This window comes from Odocoileus virginianus, chromosome 13 (assembly GCF_023699985.2).
Source record: "Odocoileus virginianus isolate 20LAN1187 ecotype Illinois chromosome 13, Ovbor_1.2, whole genome shotgun sequence".
NCBI classification, from domain to species: Eukaryota; Metazoa; Chordata; class Mammalia; order Artiodactyla; family Cervidae; genus Odocoileus; species Odocoileus virginianus.
The window spans coordinates 52332492-52346913 of NC_069686.1; positions in this window are offsets into that span (position 1 = coordinate 52332492).

Below are 14422 nucleotides of genomic sequence, written 5' to 3' on the forward strand. Positions count from 1 at the left end.
AAAGCCTTAATATAAACAGATTGACAACCCTGGATGAGGTGGAAATTCCACCAGTAGATGGTTTTCATACTTGAACTGCAGCACCTACTGTTTATTGACTCTCTGACCTCTTGGCCTACTCTGCAGATTTTGGATTTGCTAGCCTCCACAATTATGTGAAGTAATTCCTTAAAATAAATCTCTCTCTGTATATATACATACATACACATCTTGTTAGTTCTGTTTCTTTGGAGAAACCTCAAAAAATACAGTGTTTTATAGGTGTTTCATTAAATATTTGATTAACAAATTCATCATTAATTACATACACATGAATAGGTAGATAAGATGTATTTTTCTGGAACATTATTGTCTGAGCCTCACGTTATGAGTATGAACGGTGATGTGAAAGGTTTCAGCCTTTATTCAATAGCATGCAGCAACAGGTGTCATTCCCAGTATTTCTGTGAATTCTATGGCACTTTTTACTTTTGGAAAATTAAGGTATTCAAGGATAAAAACAGAAGTCTTGGATTTTGAGCTTTTTCTTTAAAGTATAGTTGATTTAAAATGTTGTGTTAATTTCTGCTGAGCAGCAAAGTGATTCAGATATGCATATATATGTATATTCTTTTTATAAACATGCTTTCCCATTATGGTTTATCATAGGATATTGATTATGGTTCTCTGTGCTATACAGTAGGACTTTGTTGTTTGTCCATCCTGTGTAGAAGCTTACATCTGTTAACCCCAACCTCCCACCCTGTCCTTCCCCCAACCCTCTCCTCCTTGGCAGCCACTAGTCTGTTCTTTATGTATGTGATTTTGAGTTTTAAAAGCTTCGGCCTCTGTGGTTGACTTTGAACCATAGACTTAGGAGGATCTGGGGTTGAGATCAAATTTTCACCCTCCTCTGATTTAATAAAGACCTCCTCCCCCAGAAATAAAGACCTCCCAGAGCAGGCAGAGGGGAATCAGAGAAGGAGAAGGGAGTGTGTTGATACTGTGGGTCCCTGAGGAGATCATCCCTTTGCCCTGCCTCCCATGGCCAAACCTGGGAGTGGGATGGGAGGAGAAATCTCAGATTGGTTGTGAGATCTTGATCTAGTAGGAGAGGGGATTCCCAGGCACTGCTTGGGAAGGCGGCAAGAAAATGTGGTAGAATGTTGTAGCTGAGCAGAGGAGGCATTATATACGTGAGCAGAGGGGGCGTTATATACGTAAGCAGAGTGCCCGAGGCTCAGTAAGGCAAGAGAGCTGCAGAGTGAAGCAAAGAGGAGGCTGGAAGTAACTGAAAGCAAGCCAGTCTTGAAGGGGCCTCGGGGGAGGGAGGTGATGAGTCAGCAGGCGCCTGTGTGTGCTGACGATGGAAGGAATGTGTTTCAATATACATCAGCATGAACAGTGACCCAAATGAAATACCACTGAGACTGAGTTCCCCTGCTGAGTTTATAATTAACCTCTCTATCCAAAACTTTACTGTCCTGCTTATCCTGTTCCTGTTCCCTTCAGGATTCAAGAGTATCGAAGAAAAGGGGAGACTGAAACCTCGTAGGACCCTGGGGGGCACTCCCAGTTACAAAAGCCCCTTTGTGTCCCCTGTTTCTTGTTTGCAGGAAAAGACTTCAGCTTCCTAGGCCTCCCCTGACTTCCAAAGAGTCACTTGGAGTGACTTCATGCTAGTGTATATTGATACATGCTCCTTCCATCATCAGTGCACACAGGTGCCTGCTGATCACAAACACATAGAACCCAGATGGGTTGGAACCAGAAAGTGACTAAAACACTTTAATGATTAAAACATCACCCTGTCACCTCACCACCAATCAATCAGAAGAAAGTCAACCCTGATCCTTAATTTTGCTCTTAAAAACTCTTCCCTGGGGCTCCCCTGGTGGTCCAGTGGTTAGCCTCCCATGTTTCCACTGCCCAGGTTTGGTCCCTGGTTGGGGAACTGAGATCCTGCATGCCACGCAGTGTGGCTGACAACAACAGATTCTTCCCTGAAACCCATCAGGGAGTTCGGGTCTTTTGAGTATTAGCTGCCCATTTTCTTTGCTTGGTGCCCTGCAATAAACTCTGTACTTGCTTTGCCCCAACCCAGTGTCAATATATTGGTTCTTCTGCCTGGCAGGTGAGCAGACCCAAGTTTGGTTTGGTAATACCTCTTCTGCCTGCTAATGCCTTGGGCTACAAAAGAGAGTAAGGAGAGCCTGGGGTAACAGTGTAGAGCATGGACTATAGCATAGAAGACACAGACTTTATTTCCTCAAGCAGATCACTTAATTTTCTATGTAATCATCGCCCCATATTTAAATAGGAGAATGATAAAACCTTGGGTCATTGTAAGATTAAAATGAGTTAAGAAATGGAAAGCATATAAAACAATGCCTACAGACTTTCCTGGTGGTCCAGTTGTTAAGACACCACACTTTCAATGTAGGAGACGCAGGTTTGATCCATGACCAGGAAGATCCTATATGCCTTGGAGCAACTAAGCCTGTGCACCAGTTATTGAGTCTGCGCTCTAGAGTCCAGGAGCACAACTGCTGAGCCCATGCACCCTAGAGCCCGTGCTCACAGCAAGAGAAGCCACTGCAATGAGAAGCCCATGCACCACAATGAAGAGCTCCCACCCTCGCCACAACTAGAGAAAACCCCACTCAGCAATAAAGACTGAGCACAGCCAAATAAATTATATAATATAAATATATATATATATGAATATAAAAGATCCAACTTGCTGCGTGGCATGTCCAAAATTTAAAAAATAAATAAATAAAAACGCAAGTCTCTTTTAAAAAATAAAATAATAAAATAAAATAATGCCTAGCATAGATAAGTGGTATATAATTGTTAGTTGTCATTTGTCCTATTATTGTCATCACATAAGCCCTTCAGAATTTAGACAAAACCTCAAGGAAAGTTAAGGAGATAAGAGAAAACCTGAAATAACTGTGATTAAGTTTCTGCCATCTGATGGCATTAGGATTTGTATTAACAAGTGAGAGAGATTATAGAAAAGTAGAGAAACTTACATTTTGCATACATTTATACGACCCACTCCAGTGTTCTTGCCTGGAGAATCCCAGGGACGGCGGAGTCTGGTGGGCTGCCGTCTATGGGATCGCACAGAGTCGGACACGACTGAAGCGACTTAGCAGGAGCAGCAGCAGCATACGATGACACATGAAAATTTTGCAAGTTCTCCTCGGAATTCCAGGTGTTAAGTGTGAAGGGAGGTTTTTGGGTGCAAGAAGGGGTTGATAATCCCTCGATTTATAGGCCATAGTATCAATGGATGCAAGCTTCCCTGGTGGCTCAGTGGTAAAGAACCTGCCTGAAATGCAGGAGATGCAGCAGGAGACAGGGGTTTAATCCCTGGGTCAGGCAGATCCCCTGGAGAAGGAAATGTCAACCCACTCCAGTATTCTTGCCTGGGAAATCCCATGGACAGAGGAGTCTGGTGGGCCACAGTCCATGGGGTCGCCAAGAGTCAGACAAAACTTAGTGGCTGAGCACATCAGCCACCTGAGGAGGCCTGGAGCAATGGAGATCAAAGTTTAGGAGAAAGTTTAGCTCAGGAGGATAGGAAGAAATAAAGATCAGAGTACACGTAGAGGGTTAGCTTTGAAGAGGGAGAATCCCTTCTTCTTAGGGTGAAGGGAAATAGGAAGGGATAAGATGGGGCTGTGATGTCCAAAGCCTCAGCCTTCAAGGGCTGCTAATATACATAGTCTTTCTGAGGTGAGAATTGAGATCATCCACTGAGTCAGGGTTAGAAGTTTGAAAAGAAAAGAAAGGAACAGTTTTAAAATGGCATTTGAGTTGTTGCTAGGGGATGAACAGCAGTGTAGAGGCTATAGTGAAGTTGGACTTTCAGAATATTTAGTGGAAAACCACTTGAAAACACACAAAGGAATTTTTAGTCTGGAAGAAAATACAGCTATAAATGCACACAGTGAGGGGTGTGGATAGATTGGGAGACTGGGATTGACATATACACGTTACTATATATAAAATGGATAACTAATAAGAACTGACTGCATAGCACAGGGAACTCTTCTCAATATTCTGTAATGAACTATATGGGAAAAGGATCTAAAAAAGAGTGGGTAGGTATAACTGTTTCTCTTTGCTATATAGCAGAAGCTAACACAACATTCAAAATCAACTATGTGTGTGTGCTTGCTAAGCCACTTCAGTTGTTTCCAACTCTTTGGGGCCCTGTGGACTGTAACCCTCCAGACTCCTCTCTCCATGGGATTATCCAGGCAAGAATACGGAGGGGGTTGCTGTGCCCTTCTCCAGGGGATCTCCCTGACCCAGGGATTGAACCCACATCTCCTGTGGCTCCTGCATTAGCAGGCAGGTTCTTTACTGCTAGCACCACCTGGGAAGCCCATAAATCAACTATACTCTAATAAAAATCTTTTAAAATAATAAAAAAGATTTTTAAAAAGCATTAGAGGAATTCCCTGGTGATCCAGTGGTCAAGACTCTGAGCTCCTATTGCCAGGGGCTCAGATTCAATTCCTAGTCTGAGAACTAAGATTCCACAAGCTGTGTGGCATGGCCAAAAAAAAAAAAAAGGCATTAGATCAAATAAAGATACTCCTCAAGGTGAAAAAATATAAACGCACAAAGTTGTTCTATTAGAGTAGTGAAATTCTGAATTTTTAAAAAAATTTCTGTATTTTCAAAATATTTCATAATAATGAACTTACAATACTCTAATCATTGGAAACATTTATAAAAATATATTTTAAAGGAATTTATAATGTGATCTCAAAAGTCACTATAACTAATGTCATCTTTTTCCGTGAATCACAATGGTTTGTCTTGCCTAAGGAGTTTTATCATAGGTTATCTAATGTTTTCACCTCACTTTGATAACCTTGGCATGATGTAGCTTACCTGTTTCCTTAAACGATGGAGTCAGTAATCCCACAGCGCTCTATGTTCTACTCCAGTTGTCCCCTGAATTATTTTTTAAATCAACTGCAGAAACCAAAAATTAGGATTCAATCCAGGATCTCCTCTGATTACATTAGCTTTTGCCAGATCAGTGTAACTTAGTAAGATTCTACATTCGTGGAGAGCTATGTCTCACGGAAGTCAGGAAAAATGATTGGCTCGCTCTAAATCAGATTTATTGAGTGTCAACCTAAAATCTAGTGGTACACTTGGATTTTATTCTTTTTCTTCCCCACTGTGACTTTGAATCAGAGATCAGCTCCCCTCTGTCTCTTCATGCACAATTGCCATAACTGATGCCTAATTCAGAAATGAGGCGGTAGGCATTTCTGTAACGGGAGATTATGTGTTATTCACTCATAAACACAATGCTACAGCTAAGTCATTCCTTGCTTTCACAGTGCTATGGTGGGGAGAAGCAGAAGTGAATGAATGTGAAATCCATCATCTAAAGTATATTTAGAAAAGAATAATTCCATTCTAGACTTACTCAGAGCTCTAATGATAGAAAATAATAACTTTTATCCCACAAGGTTGAGGATGGATTGAGAAAGACCAGAGATTCTCAATCTTAATTCCCAAGTGGTAATCACTAGGGGAACTTTAAAAATGTTGATCTACCTCCCTCCAACCCCTGCCCTTGTCCCCAGTTTCCCTGTCCAGGGAGGCCTAGTTAAATTTGAATTTACAATTTTTATAGTATAAGTATTTCTCAAATATTGCATGGGGCATACTTATACTAAAAAATTCATTATTTATCTGAAATTTGAATTTAGCTGTACACCCTGTCTTCTTACTTGCTAAATCTTTCATACAAACACCCTTCCTCCAAAATCCTCAAACAAGATTCAGAAGTGAAAGGTCTGGTAATTTAAAAAAATTCCTCAGGTGATTCTAATGTGCACCAAGATTCAGAAACACTGGGCTAATAAACCTTAAAAGGTTTAAGCTGTAAAACTCTGGAAGCTGACTGTTGGCAGAAGGCGAACTAAAATAGGAAAGAGGAAGATGACAAATGATTGTTAAGACAGCTCAGTAGAATCCATCATGACTTCTTTGAAGTCTTCTATTTTGTTGTCCTATATTCTATATTTGTTATAATTTATTGAGGAGGACATTCATGCTACACCTACAGTCCCTTCTGGATTACTATACCCTTGACTGATGCTGAGTAGGGAATTCTAGGTGTTTATGTAGGCATGTGTAGCTATGCTGTGTCACTGATCACTTCTGCCCCTTCCAAACTGTGTCCTCTGGGAACAGTGCTGGCTGAACCTGGAGGAGACACATGGCCCAAGACAATCAGTTTATGGTCTGGACAGTGGTCTATAAGGTATTGTGGTATAAGAGTTCTGCCCAGTAGATTGATGGTGATTCAGTTAAACCAGACAGATTCTCTCTGTGTTTTATTTCTGTATATGGAGCGCTAGATAATGAAAGGAAGCAGAATCAAACAGGATACGTTAGGTCAGTGGTGCTCAGACTTCAGTGAGCATTAAAATAATTTATAGGGCTAATAGGGCTAGCTTCTGCTGCAGTAACAAATAAGCCCCAGATCTCTACTGTTGAAGGAAACAGAGGTTTATTTCTTGCTTGGGCCGCGTGTTTGTTGTAGGTTGTCTAGGTGCTCAGTTTCCAATGTCAATGTCAGCTTCCTCACTCTGAGATTCAGCCTGATGGAGCAGCCACTGTCTGGGACATCGTGGCTGTGATCACAGCAGAGGGGACAGGGAGTGTGTGGTGAAGCACACCCTGACTCTTAGAGTTACCCCTGGAGGTGACATGTGTCACTTCTACTCAATTGCACTGACCAAAGAAAATCATATGGCCCCACAAAACTTGTAGTGGAGCAGGTAAACACAATCTTATTTTCTTAGAAGGACAAGAGCTAGGAGATTTGCAAACTGCTTTAATTATCAACCAATGGCTGGAACAAAAAAAAAAAATACACAGAGAAAGAGAATAAGAGGGCATGGGACTGAGGAAAACCCTGGCTAGTTGGAAGGGTTGATTAGAGACAAGATGTGGGTGTATAGAGTCATACAGTGGTTGATGATGTTTATTGAAGCTGCTTTTGATCCTAAACCACCTCTCAAGTTGTTGCAGTATGTTCTGATCACCATGGATGTTTTAATGTAGATGTTCCCACATCAATGTGAGAGTCCCAAATGCTTATTCCTACCAACACCTGTAAGCTCATAAAGCCTTCTCCCACAGGGTCTCATCATATAACCAAGTCACCACCAACAGAATGTGTCCCAGGAATTAAATTAATGTCAAAATGACTTGAGTCTGCAACTTGTAGATCTCAAACACCATAAAGTGGACACGTAGACCAAAATAAAACATCTTAATTAAAAAAAAAAATTTATTTATTTATTTATGGCCGTGCTGGGTCTTTGTTGCTGCATGGGCTTTTCTCTAGTTGTGGCGAGCGGGAGCTGCTCTCCATTTGTGATGCATGAGCTTCTCATTGCGGGGGCTTCTCTTGTTTCGAGCACAGGCTCTAGGGCACGCGAGCTTCAGTAGTTGCAGCTCCTGGGCTCTAGAGCACAGGTTCCATAGTTCTGGCACACGGGCCTAATTGCTCCGAGGCATGAGGGATCTTTGCAGGCCAGATATCAAACCTATGTCTCCTGCATTTGCAGGCGGATTCTTTACCACTAAGCCACTGGAGAAGCCCACAAACATCTCAATTTTTCGAAAAATTTTTCACTTTATATTGCAATATAGTTGATTACCAATGTCGTGTTAGTTTCAGATGCATGGCAATGATTCAGTTATTCCTATATATGTATCTATTCTTTCAAATTCTTTTCCCATTTAAGTTATTGCTGAGTATCGAGCAGAATTCCCTATGCTATATAGTAGGTCCTTGTTGGTTATCTAATTTAAATATAGCAGTGGGTACATGTCAATCCCAAACTCCCAATTAATTTTTTAAAGTATGTTTTTCCTGAATAAAGCCCCAATTCTGCCCCAAATCCAGTCTTTGGATTTCTAGTTTTTTCCCCTTCTTTTCCTTTTCTCCCAATTCTGTATTTCAAAATCCCCAAAATCTGATTTAGCAATACAGGGGTGGGGACCTGTGTAAGCAGACCCAGCTGGACTCGTGTGTGGTGTTGGAAGAGAGGAAGGTTTAGAGATCCACTTAGGTTAATAATCTGACCCAACAAAACCTTACAACAAACCCCCATTATTTTAGGAAACTGAGAGACATCTAGTTCCTTTTACTTACAGTGTATAAACAACTTGAACTTTCATACTAGGAGTAAATGATTTCCAGTGTGAACAATGTGTGTGCGGGGCTGAACTGTTCTGAAAACATTGAAAACAAGAAGGAAAGTGGTAAGTTTTCATCATTGCCCACCTGCTCATCTTTTGAAACCGAGCTTAGTCATATCCAAGACAGCCCCCCTGCAGTGAAATTTGGGGTCTACTGAGTTGTTTTCCCACATGTTTGCTTGTCTAACATATGAGTTTATCGTGAGCCCTGTGGTTCTTTTTCCTTACTGCTGTCTCCTGTTCAGTAAATGACTGATTGGACTTGAGTTCTGAATTTGGTCCAAGCCCTAGGATCACTTCTGTGGACACTTCTAGGGCAGGCAGTGTTTCTTTGGGGCTCAAGAAAGAGGGCTTCCTTCCTTGGGCTCCATGCTTTAATGGACTTTGGCTCCTGTCTCTCCTCTGGTCTCAGCACCCCTACAGAGTGAGGACTGCCAGAGATCAAGGGGGCATGCCCACCCGTAGGCCTCCTTCTCACCATTTAGACGCAGTCCTGAAATTCCCAAGCGTTCTGAGTTTGCTTCTAGGGTCTGTGTGGGTCTCATCCTGGGTCTTGGGTAGCACAGATTGTGCCACTGCATGGATACCTCTAAGCCCAAAGTGTGACTATTTGGAGGTGTGTAAATGGAGCCTGGGCATGTGGGCTGGGAGTCTGAGACCAGGAGGGGACCTAGAGGTAAGAAGAGAAAGGGGCATATTTCATGGTCTGGCGAGCAGGGCTCTCTGCAGTATCATGATTGGGCACAGAACCTTTAAGAACCCAAGAATTTTAACTTCAGACTTGGCTTTCCACATGGTTCTGAAGGTATATTTGTAAAAGTAGTTTGGATAGAATATATTCCACAGTTTCTTAGGTTGGTTTGTCCTTATAAATATTCATAATTATGGCACATAGATCTCCATTTATTTTTTAATTTTAAATTTATTTATATATGTATTTATTTATTTAGGCTGCACTGAGTCTTAGTTGTAGCACATGGGATTTTTTTTTTTTTCTCAGAATCTTTTTTTTTTTATTGTAGCAGGTAAACTCTTAGTTTCAGCATGTGGGATCTAGTTCCCTGACCAGGGATGGAAGCTGGGCCCCCTGGATACCACTGGGGAGTGTGGAGTCTTAGCACTGGATCAGCAGGGAAATCCACATAGGTCTTCATTTATATCCCTGCCACGTGCTGTGTGTGCTGAGTGTGTGCTAAGTCACTTTAGTTGTGTCTGACTCTTTGCGACCCCATGGACTGTAGCCCATCAGGCTCCTCTGTCCATGGGATTCTCCAAGCAAGAACACTGGAGTGGATTGCTGTGCCCTGCTCCAGGAGATCTTCCGACTCAGGGATCAAACCTGAGTGTCTCCTCCATTGGCAGGTGGGTTCTTTACTACTAGCGCCACCTGGGAATTCCCTTGCTCCAGACCCTGTAAATGTTAGAGTCTGACCTGGAGGGCAGGTGGAGAACTCAGGAGGTCGGGACTCAGATCGTGGCCTGGGGCAGTAAGGAAGCACTTGTCAATATAATTCTGTGGTGCAAATACTGATGAGTCTGCTTTGACTATCAAATTTTACAGATTTAAGAAACAATGAATTGTCCCCAAATCAGGTTCTCCAAAGCCTCACAAAAACAGCTTGGCAGAAAAAGGGTAAATGCTTTTATTTCACTTAGCCAATTTGGCTCTCACTTTAATCTGTAAACAATTTGTGTACAACATGCTATGTTGTCATATTAAGAGCACTAGTGCTAGAATTCAACAATGTGGTTTCTAGACACTGCAGCCTGGTGGCCAAGAGTGTGGGCTTTGGAATCAGAGAAACACAAGCTGGAAGGTCAACTCTTCTGCTTACAAGCTGAGTGATCTCAAGCAAGTATCAACCTCTCCGAGCTTCAGTGCCTCCATCTATAAATAGAATAAGGATCCCTGCTTGACATGGGTATTGTTAGGATTTAATAAGACACATCTGAAAGTGCCTGGTGCATAAGGGGTAACTGGTGACACTGTTTTTGTTGCTGTTCTTGTTATAATTGATTGCACAACCTTTGACCAGCTAGTTATTTAAACTCACTTCAAAATTAATTAGAAAAAAATAGGGTAGCACATTCACATAGTTAAAATCAGATATGAAAAAATATATATATTGAAAAAATTTTCCCCCACCCCTCTCCCCATCCATTACTCATTTCACACATGTGTTAGTTGTGGGTGTGTCTTTCCAGTATTTTATTCAAAAATAAGCGAATAAAAATAATATATTCTTATTTTTTCCCTTTTCATACACAAAAGGTAGCACACTATGTATATTTTTCACTTAGCAGTGTATCTTGAAGATCTTTCCATATCAGTATGTAGAGAGCTTCCTCATTGTTTTCCACAGTGGAAAACAATATTATTTTCCTGCATAATATTCCACTGTGAAGTTTATTTCCTTACTCCCCTCAGTTCAGTTCAGTTGCTCGCTCACATACGACTCTTTGTGATCCCATGGACTGCAGCACGCCAGGCCTCCCTGTCTATCACCAACTCCTGGAGTTTACTCAAACTCAGGTCCATTGAGTCGGTGATGTCATCCAACCATCTCATCCTCTGTCGTCCCCTTCTCTCTTGCCTTCAATCTTTCCCAGCCTCAGGATCTTTTCAAATGAGTCAGCTCTTTGCATCAGGTGGTCAAAGTATTGGAATTTCAGCTTCAGCATCAGTCCTTCCAATGAATATTCAGGACTGATTTCCTTTAGGATGGACTGGTTGGATCTCCTTGCAGTCCAAGGGACTCTCAAGAGTCTTCTCCAACACCACAGTTCAAAAGCATCAATTCTTCGGCCCTCAACTTTTTTTATAGTCCAACTCTCACATCCATACATGACTACTGGAAAAATCATAGCTTTGACAAGACAGACCTTTGTTGGAAAAGTAATGTCTCTGATTTTTATATGCTTTCTAGGTCGGTCATACGGTCATAACTTTTCTTCCAAGGAGTAAGCGTCTTTTAATTTCATGGTTGCAATCACCATCTGCAGTGATTTTGGAGCCCCCCCAAAATAAAGTCTGTCACTGTTTCCATTGCTTCCCCATCTAATTCCCATGAAGTGATGGGACCAGATGCCATGATCTTAAGTTTTCTGAATATTGAGTTTTAAGCCAACTTTTTTACTTTCCTCTTTCACATTCATCAAGAGGCTCTTTAGTTCTTGTTCACTTTCTAACATAAGGGTGGTGTCATCTGCATATCTCAGGTTATTGATATTTCTCCTGGCAATCTTGATTCCAGCTTGTGTTTCATCCAGTCTAGCGTTTCTCATGATGTACTCTGCATATAGGTTAAACAGGCAGGGTGACAATATACAGCCTTGATGTACTCCTTTCCCGCTTTGGAACCAGTCTGTTGCTCCATGTCCAGTTCTAACTGTTGCTTCTTGACTTGTATACAGATTTCTCAGGAGACAGACAAGGTGGTCCGGTATTCCCATCTCTTTAAGAATTTCCCACAGTTTGTTGTGATCCACACAGTCAAAGGCTTTGGCATAGTCAATAAAGCAGAAATAGATGTTTTTCTGGAACTCTCTTGCTTTTTTGATGATCCAACGGATGTTGGCAATTTGAACTCTGGTTCCTCTACCTTTTTACTCCCCTAGAGATAAACAACTGGATTGTTTCTTTTTAAAAACAATCTTACTGAAGTGTAGCTGATTTATAGTGTGTTAGTTTATGGTGTATAGCAAAGTGATTCAGCTATGTATTTATGCTTTTTCATATTCTTTTCTGTTATAGATTACTGCAAGATATTAAATATAGTTCCTTGTGCTATGTAGTAGGACCTTGTTGTTTATCTATTTCATATATAGTAGTTTGCTAATCTGAAACTCCTGATTTATCTCTCACCCTCTTTTCCTCTTTGGTAACCATGAATTTATTTTCTATGACTGTGAGTCTACTTCTGTTTTATAAATAACTTCATTTGCATCATAGATTCCACGTATAAGTGGAATATGATATAAGAGAAATATATTTCTCTTTCTCTGGCTCACTTCACTCATATGACAATCTCTAGGTCCATCCATGTTGCTGCAAATGGTGTTATTTCATTCTTTTTATGGCTAATATTCCATTGTATATATATTCCACATCTTTATCCACTTATCTGTCAATGGACCTTTAAGTTGTTTCTATGTCTTGGCTATTGTAAATAGTGCTGCTATGAATATTGGGATACTTGTATCTTTTTGAATAAGAGTTTTCTCCAAATATATGCCCAAGAGTGGGATTGCTAGATCATATAGTAACTTTATTTTTAGTTTTTTAAGGAACCGCCATGTTTTCCATTGTGACTGCACCAATTTACATTCCCACCAACAGTGTAGGAGGGTTCACATTTTGCTACACTCTCTCCAACATTTATTATTTATAAACTTTTTAATGATGGCCATTCTGACCAATGTAAAGTGGTACCACAACATAGTTTTATTTGCATTTCTCTGATAATTAGGGGTAATGAGCATCTTTTCATGTACCTATTGCCCATCTGTAAGTCTTCTTTGGAGAAATGTATGTTTAGGTCTTCTGCCCATTATTTTATATTGGTTTGTTTGTTTTCTGTTATTGAGTTGTATCAGGCTATTTGTATATTTTGGAAATTAAGCTTTTGTCAGTCACACTGTTTGCAGATATTTTCCCCCAGTTAATAAGTTGTCTTTGTTTTCCTTTGCTGTGCCAAGCTTATAAATTTGATTAGGTCCCATTTGGTTACTTTTGCTTTTATTGCTATTGCCTTGGGAGACTGACCTAAGAAATCCAGGAGTTTTATGGTGTCCTGTGTTATATTAAAGTCATTAAGCCAAAGATGGAGAAGCTCTAAGCAGTCAGCAAAAAAAGACCAGGAGCTGACTGTGGCTCAGATCATGAACTCCTTCTTGCCAAATTCAGACTTAAATTGAAGAAAGTGGGGAAAACCACTAGACCATTCAGGTATGACCTAAATCAAATCCCTTATGATTATACAGTGGAAGTGAGAAATAGACTTAAGGGACTAGATCTGATAGAGTGCCTGATGAACTATGGATGGAGGTTCATGACATTGTACAGGAGACAGGGATCAAGACTATCCCCAAGAAAAAGAAATGCAAACAAGCAAAATGGCTGTCTGAGGAGGCCTTACAAATAGGTGTGAAAAGAAAGGAAGTGAAAAGCAAAGGAGAAAGGGAAAGATATACCCATTTGAATGCAGAGTTCCAAAGAATAGCAAGGAGAGATAAGAAAGCCTTCCTCAGTGATCAAGGCAAAGAAATAGAGGAAAACAATAGAATGGAAAGACTAGAGCTCTCTTCAAGAAAACTAGAGATACCAAGGGAACATTTCTTGCAAAAATGGGCTCAATAAAGGACAGAAATGGTAGGGACCTAACAGAAGCAGAAGAGATTAAGAAGAGGTGGCAAGAATACACAGAAGAACTATACAAAAAAGATCTTCATGACCCAGATAATCACGATGGTGTGATCACTCACCTAGAGCCAGACATCCTGGAATGTGAAGTCAAGTGGGCCTTAGGAAGCATCACTACAAACAAAGCTAGTGGAGGTGATGGAATTCTAGTGGAGCTATTTCAAATCCTGAAAGATGATGCTATGAAAGTGCTGCACTCAATATGCCAGCCAATTTGGAAAACTCAGGAGAGGCCACAGGACTGGAAAAGGTCAGTTTTCATTCCAATCCCTAAGAAAGGTAGTGCCAAAGAATGCTCAATCTACTGCACAATTGTACTCATCTCACAAGCTAGTAAAGTAGTGCTCAAAATTCTCCAAGCCAACCGTGAACTTCCAGATGTTCAAGCTGGTTTTTAGAAAAGGCAGAGGAACCAGAGATCAAATTGCCAACATCCTCTGGATCATCAAAAAAGCAAGAGAGTTCCAAAAAAACACTATTTCTGCTTTATTGACTATGCCAAAGCCTTTGACTGTGTGGATCACAATAAACTGTGGAAAATTCTGAAAGAGATGGGAATACCAGACCACCTGACCTGCCTCTTGAGAAACCTGTATGCAAGTCAGGAAGCAACAGTTAGAACTGGGCATGGAACAACAGACTGGTTCCAAATAGGAAAAGGAGTACGTCAAGGATGTATATTGTCACCCTGCTTATTTAACTTATATGCAGAGTACATCATGAGAAATGCTGGGCTGGAGGAAGCACAACTGGAATTAA